The sequence below is a fragment of the Hipposideros armiger genome, unplaced genomic scaffold (assembly GCF_001890085.2).
Source record: "Hipposideros armiger isolate ML-2016 unplaced genomic scaffold, ASM189008v1 scaffold_10, whole genome shotgun sequence".
In the NCBI taxonomy this organism is placed as follows: domain Eukaryota; kingdom Metazoa; phylum Chordata; class Mammalia; order Chiroptera; family Hipposideridae; genus Hipposideros; species Hipposideros armiger.
Genome location: NW_017731360.1, coordinates 1,187,359 through 1,198,052, shown reverse-complemented (window position 1 = coordinate 1,198,052; position 10,694 = coordinate 1,187,359). Strand labels below are relative to the sequence as shown.

The window sequence follows — 10,694 nt, the reverse complement described above, 5'->3', positions numbered from 1 at the left end:
ATTAGATATAGGCTGTCATCCAAGGGTGGGACAGGCCAGTGCAGATAGGGGCTGGAGAGGACCCATGCTAGAGGGTCCCTCGAACATGAACAACTCAAGAAAAAGAAAAATTAGAGCTGAATTTCTGTTCATATTCATATCTGAGTGTGAACTTTCACCAGTTTCTTTTAGGGAGGATATTGAAACTATCAGAACCCCACAATATGTATATATTTTTAAAATAAATTTTGAGATAATAAATTACATGCAATAAGTGAACCCATTTAAGTTTTGACAAATGTGTATACCTGTGTAACCACCACACCAATCAATATATAGAACATGTCCATCTCCCCAAAAAGTGCTCCTGTGCCTCTTTCCAGTCAATCCACCCCCTAAAATTTGCCTCCCCAGGCAACCACTGATGAGATTTCCATCATTATAGTTTAATTTTGTCTGTTCTAGAGCATCATGCGCATGGATTCAAACAGGATGTTTTCTTTTGCATGTGATCCATCCATATTGTAGCATGTCTTAATAATTCTCATGTTTCATTGTTGAGTAGTATTCCATTGTACGGACGTACCACAGTTTATCCATTCACCTGTTGATGGACATTTGGGTTGTTTCCAGTTTCAGGCTCTTTTGAATAAAATTGCCATGAATATTTGCATACAAGTCTTTCTGTGGCCATCTACTTTTCTTGGGTAAATACCTAGGTATTGCTGTGTCATATAATAAGTGTATACTTAAACTAATAAGAAACCACAAAAATGGTTTTCTAAAAGGATTGTAGAATTTTACATCCTCCATGGGAAATGTAGGAGAGTTTAATTGCCCAACACACTCACTAACACTTATAGTCAGTCTTTTTAGTTTAGCTGTTGTGGTGAGTAAGAGGCAGTCCTTCACTGAGGTTTTAATTTGCATTTCCTTAGTGACTAATGATGTTGAACGCCTTTTTAGGTGTTTATTGGCCATACGTATATCTTCTTTTGTGAAATGTCTGATCAAATATTTTGTCCATTTAAAATATATATGTGTTGTTATATTTAAAATATATATTATATTTAAGTATATGTATTATATAAATAGATATATATGTTAATTTTACTCATCAACTTGACTGGCTCAAAGGATGTGTGGATACCTCATAAAATATTATTTCTGGGTGTGTCTGTGAGGGTGTTTATGGAAGAAATTAGCAATTGAGTGAGTAGACTAAGGAAAGAGATCTGCCCTCATCAACGTGGGTGGGCATCATCCAATCCCTTGGGGTCCTGAATTGAACAAAAAGGTGCAGGAAGGACAAATTCTGTCTTCTTGACCTGGGACATCCATCTTCTCCTGGCCTTGGACATCAAAACTCTTGGTTCTTGGGCCATTGGACTCCAGGACTTACACCAGTGGGCCTCCAACTCTCAAGCCTTTGGATTTAGACTAAATCATACAACTACTTCTCCAGTTTGTAGACGGCAGATTGTGGAACTTCTCAGCCTTCAAAACTGTGTAAGCCAATTCCTGTAATAAATTCTATCTATCTATCTATCTATCTATCTATCTATCTATCTATCATTATCTTTGTTTATATCCTTTTGGTTCTGTTTCTCTGGAGAACCCTGACTAATACCATATATAAAACAAAGGACAAAGTACTTTTTATTTTCTATTTTATACTTTTAGGATATATGTTTAGACCTATGCTCCATTCAAGTTAATTTTTTTGTATGGTGTGAGGTAGGAGTCAAAGTTTATTTTTTCCCATAAGGATACCCAGTTGTTCCATCACCATTTGTTGAAAGACTCTCCTTTTCTGCATTGACTCACCTTAGCATCTTTGTCAAAGGTCAACCAAACATGCATCTATAGATCTATTTCTTGACTCTATTTTGCTCCATTGATTTATCTGTCTCTCCTTACATGAATACCACATTGTCTTGATTACTATAGCTTTATAATAAGTCTGAAATCAGGTAGTATAAGTCCTCCAACTTTAGAACACCACACTATATATCATTTGTGATTGTTGAAAATAAATGTGCTTGAATTAAATGTATAATAAATTGTATACATTATCCTTTCCTAGTGTGGTTTGTTCCATCACTCTCAGTCAATATGTTTGTGGTCTTCTGAGAATGCTGAGTTAAAGTACTCATTTGGATTCGGCAATAAATAAAGATCTGGACTGGTGGCCTCCCCTGCTCTAGCAGTCATAATTCTGCTTGCAAACTAGACAACCAGTTTCTCTTCCAGGATGTTGCTTTTTAAGGAGACGGATTTCTGGCTGGTTTGCTCCCCTCCACACTAGCACTTACATGGGTATCAACACATCTGTTGTCTGGTTTCTCCAGGTGTGGTGTTGTGGAAAGAATACTGGACTAGCTGGCTGCAGAGCGCCCCTCTCTGGCATTTACCACAGCGCTCCTTGGGATTTTCATAAATGGCTTGAAAGGACATACATCAATGAGCTGCCTTCAGGACTTACAAAAGCCCCAGCACCTGGGTGGGTCCACCGCCCCAGGAGATCTGCTGGTCCCCAGCCAGGAGCTGCCCTCGGATGGGGTCTGCCAACTGCGTGGACACCGAATACACAGCCAGTCCTCATTAGAACCTGTAGTTGAGCCAGGCATTACCCGGGGACACAAGCAGTATCATTCTATTCCAAAAGGATTGTTTCCCCAAACTGCAATTTAACTCCACCTCTCCCAGAGTCCTTGTTTCCATGCAGCCATTGTGTTTAGCATAGCCTTCAACTTGGACTGCAGTGTAGACTGGGAATCAAAAGATGTGGGTTCAAGTTCTGGCCCTGACACCTACTAATAGAGTGACTTTGGGCAAAGCACTTTACATTTTGGAGTCTAGCTCTTCCCCTATGGAATAGAGGCTCTGACATCTTCCCCACAGGGCTACCATATGCACATGGAAGTGTTTTATCAATATAAACCACTGCATGTACTTGGTGGAATGCAGGAGCCTATGTAAAGGATTATCATTACTATTATTTCTGCTTGTAGCCAAAAGATACTACAGAAGCATAAGAAGTGTCAGTGGCCCCTGTAGGAGAAAAGGTGTGCGTATTAGTTTTACATTGCAGCTGTAACAAATGACCACACCTTGGTGACTTAAAGCAACAAAAATCTATTCTCTAACAGTTCTGGATGCCGGAAGTATGAAATGATTTTCCCTGGACTGAAATCAAGGTGTCGGCAGGGCTGTACTCCTCCAGAGGCCCTAGGAGAGAATCTGTTCCTTCGCCTCTTCCAGCCTCTGGTGGCTGCTGGCACTCCCTGTACTTGTGGTTGCATCACTCCAATCTCTGTCTCCATCTTCACATTGCCGTCTCCTCTTCTGTCTATCGTTCCTCCGCCTCTCTCTTATAAGGATGCTTGTGATGACATTTAGTGCCCATCCGGTTAATCCAGCATAACCGCCTCATCTCAGGATTACAGGATTAGGCTCTGATATCTCATGAAGCCATCATGCAGTCCCCTTCAGTGGTGTGTGTGTGTGTGTGTGTGTGTGTGTGTGTGTTGGTGGGTGTGATATAGACCAGAAAAACATACCCTCTGTCACATTTATACAAATCACCTTCCAAGCAAAGTGTCCTGTAATTTGGTTAAAAAGACCTTCATGAAAGCCTGCTTAAAGTTTTTCCCCCAGACTTCCCAGTGGGACAGCCCTTTTACAGATTCACAGAACACAAGAGCTGTCAAGGCTTTTGTCATTCACTCAGACCAGCGGTCATCTAACTATAGCCCATGGGCCAAATTTGGTCCCAGCCAGTTATTCAGAGTCGTGTTGTTGTGACAGAGACCACTTGGCCCTCAAAGCCTAAAATACTTACTATCTGGCCCTTAACAGAAAAAGTGTGCTGGCTCTTAGCCTAGACCAAAGTCTCCACCATACAGATGGGGAAACTGAGGTTCAAGAGGGCAGGTGACTGGCTCAGTCTCCCACAAGGACTTGGGAGAAGATTCCAGATGTGCAAGTCTCGTGCTGTTGCCCAGGATGACCCTCTCCCAGGGCTCCTCAGAACTTCCTCGAACATGTGGGCGGGTGGAGCCCAGCGGCAGATGTCGGGTTCAGGCAGATCTCAGCCTCTTATAAGGAAGACCTTTTAGCAGAGGCTGCCCCAGCTCCTGGAGAGATTCAAGCAGATGCTGGATACCTTCTTAGTGAGTATGCCCAATTTGGTGCCTGACAAACAAATGAATGGACAATGTGTTTTAGAGTCCTAAGCTGCCATAGTGCTGCTCAGGGCCAGAGAATACTGGAAGCCTCCAGCTAGGGCAGCCAGAAGGATCCCAGAGACCCAACCCAGCCTTCCAACCTCTGCCCTGAGGCTGATACGGGGCTTATTCTCTAACTGGCCACCTCCTAAGAGGCTGCAGAAAAACTCGGGACTTTGCAGAAGCAGCTGAGCTGGTGAAGCCCACCAGTGACTCTCAGAGAGGTGGAGAGGGACTGTGGGGCCTTTAATGATGACTAATTTGCAACTTATTAATGCGGCGGTAATTAAGAATATTCATTTTATTAAAAGCCGTTTATTGTAACAGTGCATGCAAATCTGGAGACTGGCATTGTGCTCACGTTCGAATCGACACAGGTCTATTGTGGCTCTGTGGATGGCAGGTCGCTGCGTCACTAATTGTTAAGAGTTTAGGGTCTAATTTTAAACCCTTTTAATTCCATTTGAAATAATTGCTCTGATGAAATTCAAAGTACTCAGAGGCAGCCATGGAAAAGGTGGATGATGCCCTCCCCCCTCCTGCCCCCAGGGAGCCTGGCTTTGATAGCTGTGGCAGGAACTGTGAGTCCTGGGGCCCCATTGGATGCTCTCTCTTCCCTAAGAGGAAATCTGAAGGCTGGTGAGGTCCTGTTGAGGACCTGGCCCCTGTCCACAGTGCTGATTGCTGCTGAGGCTGGAGAAGGGCCTGTCTGGGTAGAGAGGGACTGCAGGAGGAAGACACTGCCTGGGATAAGTTATTTCTGCAAACCACACAGGGGTAGGATCTGTGCAGAGGACGGGAGCCCCTACCTGGAAACAATGTCCTTAGCTCCCATGGCATCATGGACTCACATGGGACACGCCTCAGAGCAGCTAAACCTAAGAATCATCTTCAGTATGACAAAACTCTTCTTGAGGGCTTCCTGCATGCCAGGCACCCCACCAGGAATTTTACACACGTTACCTCACCAAATCCTCAGGTGAGGATTTCATCCTTAGGAGGTGGATTGCATCATTTTCTCCATTTTACTGATGAGGCAACTAAGGCTGGAAGAGGATCAGTATCTTTCCAAGAGTCTCACAGGTTGAGTGACAGAGGCAGACTTGAATGGAAGCTTTTTCATCTGTCTTCTCAGAGGTTGCCCATCCAGTTTACATCCTCCGGAGGTGGGTCTGGAACCAGCACAGAGTGACTCAAGTACAATGCTTGTTCCTCTATACCAGTAGCAGGAGATCAGGGGAAGGACATATCAGAGACAAGGAGCAGCATGAGCAAGGCTCAGCAGCTTGAAAGTCCAAGACATCTGGTGGCTGGACCCTAAGATTATCCCTATGAACCCCATCTTCTGTCCTGTGGTTGAGGCCTGTGACTTGTTTCTAGCCAATAGATTAATGACAAAGATGCTGGAGTATCACTCCTCTGGTTACACCATGTTGATAAGACTCCATTTTGCTAGCAGTCTAGTACTCTCTCTTCCTCTGGCTTTGAAGAAGCAAGCACCCATGTCATGAGCTGCCTGTGGAGGGGCCCATGTGGTTAAGAGCTCCTGGTGGCTTAGCAAAGCAGAGGGCCTCAGTCTGGTAGTTTCAAGGAACTGAAGTCTGCCAGCAACCTCAGTAAGCCTCAAAACGGACTCTTCCCCAGTCAAACTTCCAGATGAAAATGCAGCCCAGCCAACACCTTGGTTGCAACCTGGTGAGATCTTGAAGCAGAAAACATAGCTAACCCATGCCTGAACTTCTGACCCACAGAAACTGTGAGATGATACATGTATGTTGTTTTAAGATGCTACATTTGTGGTAATTTGTTACTCACCAATAAAAAGGAATGCAACATCTAAAAAGAATGGCAGGGGAGCGTTGGTTAAGAGTTGGCTTGGGAGCGCCAGCTCTGAGCAGCAGGGCCCCGGTTCAGATCCTACATTAGGGCCAGTGATGCTGCACCCTCTACAGCTAAGATGGTGAACAATAGCTCGACTTGGAGCTGGGCTGCCTTGAGTCGCCGGCGACGGCGTGGGCTGCAGTGGGGCTCCTGTGAGCTACTGTGAGCAGCTGGCAGCCAGCTTGAGCTGCCAAGAGCCGCCATGAGCGGCTGTCCAGTGGCCAGCGAGTGACTGCCTCATCCGGGAAGAGCGCAATGATAATACCAACATGGGCCAGTGAAGCAATGCCCTCCACAACTAGATTGAAGAACAAAAGGACAGCAACTTGTCTGTTCCCAGTTCCCCAACGCTATTCTCCTCCCCCAATTCCCCAATAAAATCTTTAAAAAAATAATAATAAAAAATAAAAAGAATGGCAGGGGAAGAAGGGTAGCTAAGGTAGTTTTCCATCTTTTTTGACACATCTCCCATCAGAAAGCGTGGCCACTATAGCAATGCAGAAAGTTAGGCTGCAAAGGGAGACAGGGCCATCAACAGGAAGGACCTTTGAATCATGTTAAAATGTGTGGGCTTTCTCCTATAGGAGAAATACAAGAGTGGTGGAGTTTTAGGACAGGTGACATGTCAGACCTGAGTTAGAGAAAGGTCACTGTGGTGGCCAGAGCCTAGGATGTGTTGGGGAGGGGAGACCTGGCAGGCTATCGCAGTAGTTCAGGCAAGAGATAAGAGCTTGAACCAAGGATGGAGCAGTAAAGATAGAGAGGAAGGTAATTTGCATTTGGGAAGCGGAGTGTAGAGCATTCAGTAAGATAAAATTTCTTCTACTCTTAAAGATCTTCAGGAAAGAAAATATTCTAGCTCACATTTTCCTTGTGTCCAACACTCTTAACAAAGCTGGCTTCATTAACTTGATTTCAGCATCGCCTTATTAGTGATATTGCTATAAAGAGGCTCTGTGTTTTGGGGTATCCTCCTTCTCCCAAGCACATTGCGTGACAGTCTTGCTTTCTTGAGGGCAGCTGTAACTGCTTTCATTTTAAAGAGCCTCAGAGAATGACTGCAGTGAAAGCACTCCCACAGGGTCTTTCTGGTCAAATGCCACTTCTCATGTCATCTGCCATCACCTAAAGGATTCAGCATTTCTCCTATTCTGCAAAGAACTTATTTGGACCTTAATAAGATCTTGCAGAATGAATGGTAAGTGCAAAGACAGAAATCTTGACCCTTCACCATCTATCCATTCGTTGAACTTTATTGAAACTAAGCTCAGGGAGTACCAGAGTTAAATAAGAAATAGCCTTATCCTCAAGGCACTCACAATCTATTGAGAAAGAAAAACGTGTAAAGCAGAAATTACAGCAAGATCCCTGTACGAAGACATGCACTGAATAGTCTGGGATTCCCAAAGAAAGGATTGATACATCACTCCAACTGAAATGTTTTCCAAGCAGGGGGTTCAGCTAACCCAGACGTACAGGGGCATGAAAAGACACAGTATGTCTAGAAATGAATGTAGCACAGGGTTCCAGGGAGGAAGGGAAGGAGAGTTAGGGGGCCTGAGGCTGGGGAAGTCAGCAGGGTCCAGATCATATAGGCTCTCGTGTGTTTAAGAGGCTTGGACTGTATTTTGTGGGTAGAAGGACCTGCTAAGGGAGAGTAAGCAGGAAAGGGATACGGTCAGAGTTTCATCCTAAAAAGTTGACTCTTGTGTATTGGGATCTTATCTTACACACTGGTGCTCCTTTGGGTTCTCCATCTCGATGAATGAGGCCAAAAGTCTGAGAGTAATCCAACAACATCATCTTCCTCCAATTGCTAAGTCCCATCTATACGAGTATTACCTCCTCAATATCTCTTAACATTGTTCACTTCTCTTCAGCTCCACTGTGCCACTGTGTCAAGCACCATCATCTCTCACCTGTCTACCGAATAGCCTCCTGACTGTTCTTTCAGGATTCACGGTATACTTTTCCAAATTCATTTTCCATAACCAGATCATCCCTTTTTTATGGTAAAATTTACTTACAGCAAACTGCACAGATTCTAATGATATAATTTGATGAGTTTTGACAAATGTCTATACCCATGTAACCACCACCCTAATCAAGATATAGGACATATCCATCACTAAAAAGTTCCCACATTTTCCCCATCCAGTCAACCTCTACCCACTATAGGCAACTACTGATTTCTACTACCAGAGATTAATTTTTACCAAGGTTCTTTTGCTAAACATGTTTTTGAGACTTCCAATCCTTAAACATGATATATTTCTTCATTTGTTTAGGTCTTCTTTAATTTTTACAATTTAATATTTTGTGTTTTCAATGTAGAGATTTTGCACATCCATTAATAAATTTATTCCTAAGTATTTTATATTTTTATGCTATTATAAATGAAATGCTCTCATTGTTTGCTCCCAGTATGTAGAAATACAATGGATTTGTGTCTATTAACCTGTGTACTAGTGATCTTGCTAAATTAATGTAATAGTTTGAGTAATTAAAAAAAATTACTTTTTAGAATTTCTACATAAATAGTTATATCATTAGTGACTAACGACAGTTTTACTTCTTTTCTAATCTTTCTTTCTTTATTTTCCTACTTGTATTGTCTAAAACCTCTACTACAATGTTACCTAGAAGTGGTGACAGGAGACATCCTTGCCTTCTTTCCAGTATTACATGGAAATTGTTCAAGATTTCACCCAGTAAGTATGATGTTCATTGTAGGTTTTTGTTGTTGTTACTGTTACTATTGTTTATGATGACCTTTATCAGATTGAGGAAGTTTTCTGTGAGCTGAATGGGTGCTGACTTTCTCAAGTAATTTTTCTGCATCTGCTAAGATTATTTTTCTCCTCTATTTTTATAATGTGGTGAATTACATTAGGTAAAGTTGGTTGACGGTGTTAAATCAACCTTGTGCTTCTGGGCTATGATATAGCATCCTTTTTATATATTTCTAGATTCAATTTATTAATTTTTATTCAGGATTTTTACACCCACATCCATAAAAAAATATTGGTATATGGCTTTCTTTTCTTGTAATATCATTGTTTGGTTTTGGTATCAAGGTTATTCTGGCTTTAGAAAATGAGATGGGCATGTCCCAGCCTTTATTTCTGAAAAATTTGTGTAAGATTGGTGTTATTTATTCCTTAAATGTTTACTAGACCTCACCAGGGAATCACCTGGATCTAAAGTTTTCTTTATGGAAAGGTTTTATTTTTAATTATAAATTCAAATTATTTGATAAACAAAGAACTATCTCAATTATCTATTTCTTCTTGTGTCAGTTTTGATAACTTCTATTTGTGTGTTTAAGAATTTGTCCATTTTATCTAAGTTGCTAAATATATTTGCAAAATACTGCTTTATTTTTCTTTTAATATCTATACCATCTGTAGTGATAATGGTTTTATTCCTGATAGTGTGTCATCCCTCCCCCTTTACTTTTTTTTTTAGCTGAGCCATCCTGCCACCTGTTGGCAGCTCAGTGGCAGCTCAGCTCAGGCTGGGAATCAAACTGGTGACCCTGTTGCTCAGAGCTCACACCCTTGAGCGAGCTCTTAACCAAATGAGCTACTCGATCGGCCCCCCCCTTTACTTTTAATATCTCTTTCCGATCAGTGTTGCTAGGGGTTTTTCAATTTTATTAATCTTTCCAAAAATAAAATTTGACTTTGTTAATTTTCTTTCCTCTTCAATTTTTTCTATTTCTGTTTCCATTCTTATCTTCATTATTTAATATTCTCTTTTTTTCTAGCTTAAGGCAGAAACTTATGCATAGATCATTTATTTTAAAAATCTTCCTTCTTTTCCAATATAGGCACTTACACACACACACACACACACACACACACACACACGAAGTGCAGTGTTTAATTTCCAATTATTTGTAGCTTTTCCAAAAATCTCAGTGTTATTGACTTTTAATTTAAGTCCGCTGTTGTTAGAGAACACACTGTGTAAGCTTTCAATCTTTTGAAATTTATCAAAAAACATTTTATGGCCCAGTATATGGCCTATTTGGTGGTCATTCTATATGCACTTGAAGAGAATGTATATTCTGCAGGTGTTAAGTATAGTGTTCTATACTTATAGAATTCATACTTATAGTGTGAATTAGGTAAAGCTAGTTGACTGTGTTATTCAAATTTTTTATATCCTTACTGATTTTTTTATCTAGTTGTTCTGTTAATTACTGAGAGTGTAACTTTGCTAGCCAATGTTTACTTCATTTCTTTTGAGAATCCATTAATAGATGCATACACATTTAGGATACCCATGTCTTTCTAATGAATTCATCCTTTTATCATTATGAAATATCCCTCTTTATCTCTGATACTATTCCTTATCTTGAAGTCTAATTTGTCTGACATTAATATAGCCACAGCAGCTTTCATATGCTCACTGTTTGCATAAGAAATAGCATGGTATATCTTTTCCCATCCTTTTCCTTTCAACCTATCTGGGTCTTTATGTTTAAAATGCATTATTTTTTTGTGGACAGAAAATAGATTGGTCTTGCATTTTTACCCACCTGATAATCACTGGACTTCAAGTATTTGAAAGGTATACAGTGAGGGGCTTCAACCAGCT

General features: G+C 41.3%; 1 long non-coding RNA gene across 1 annotated transcript in view; it reads left to right on the top strand.

Moving 5' to 3' along the window:
* Positions 1-8,000, top strand: part of LOC109390865 (uncharacterized) — a 126,486-nt gene extending 118,486 nt beyond the window's left edge. Inside the window, exon 3 of the long non-coding RNA XR_002125662.1 lies at positions 7,970-8,000. This is a non-coding gene — a long non-coding RNA (uncharacterized LOC109390865). The remainder of the gene's footprint in view (positions 1-7,969) is intronic.
* The last annotated feature ends 2,694 nt before the right edge of the window (positions 8,001-10,694 follow it).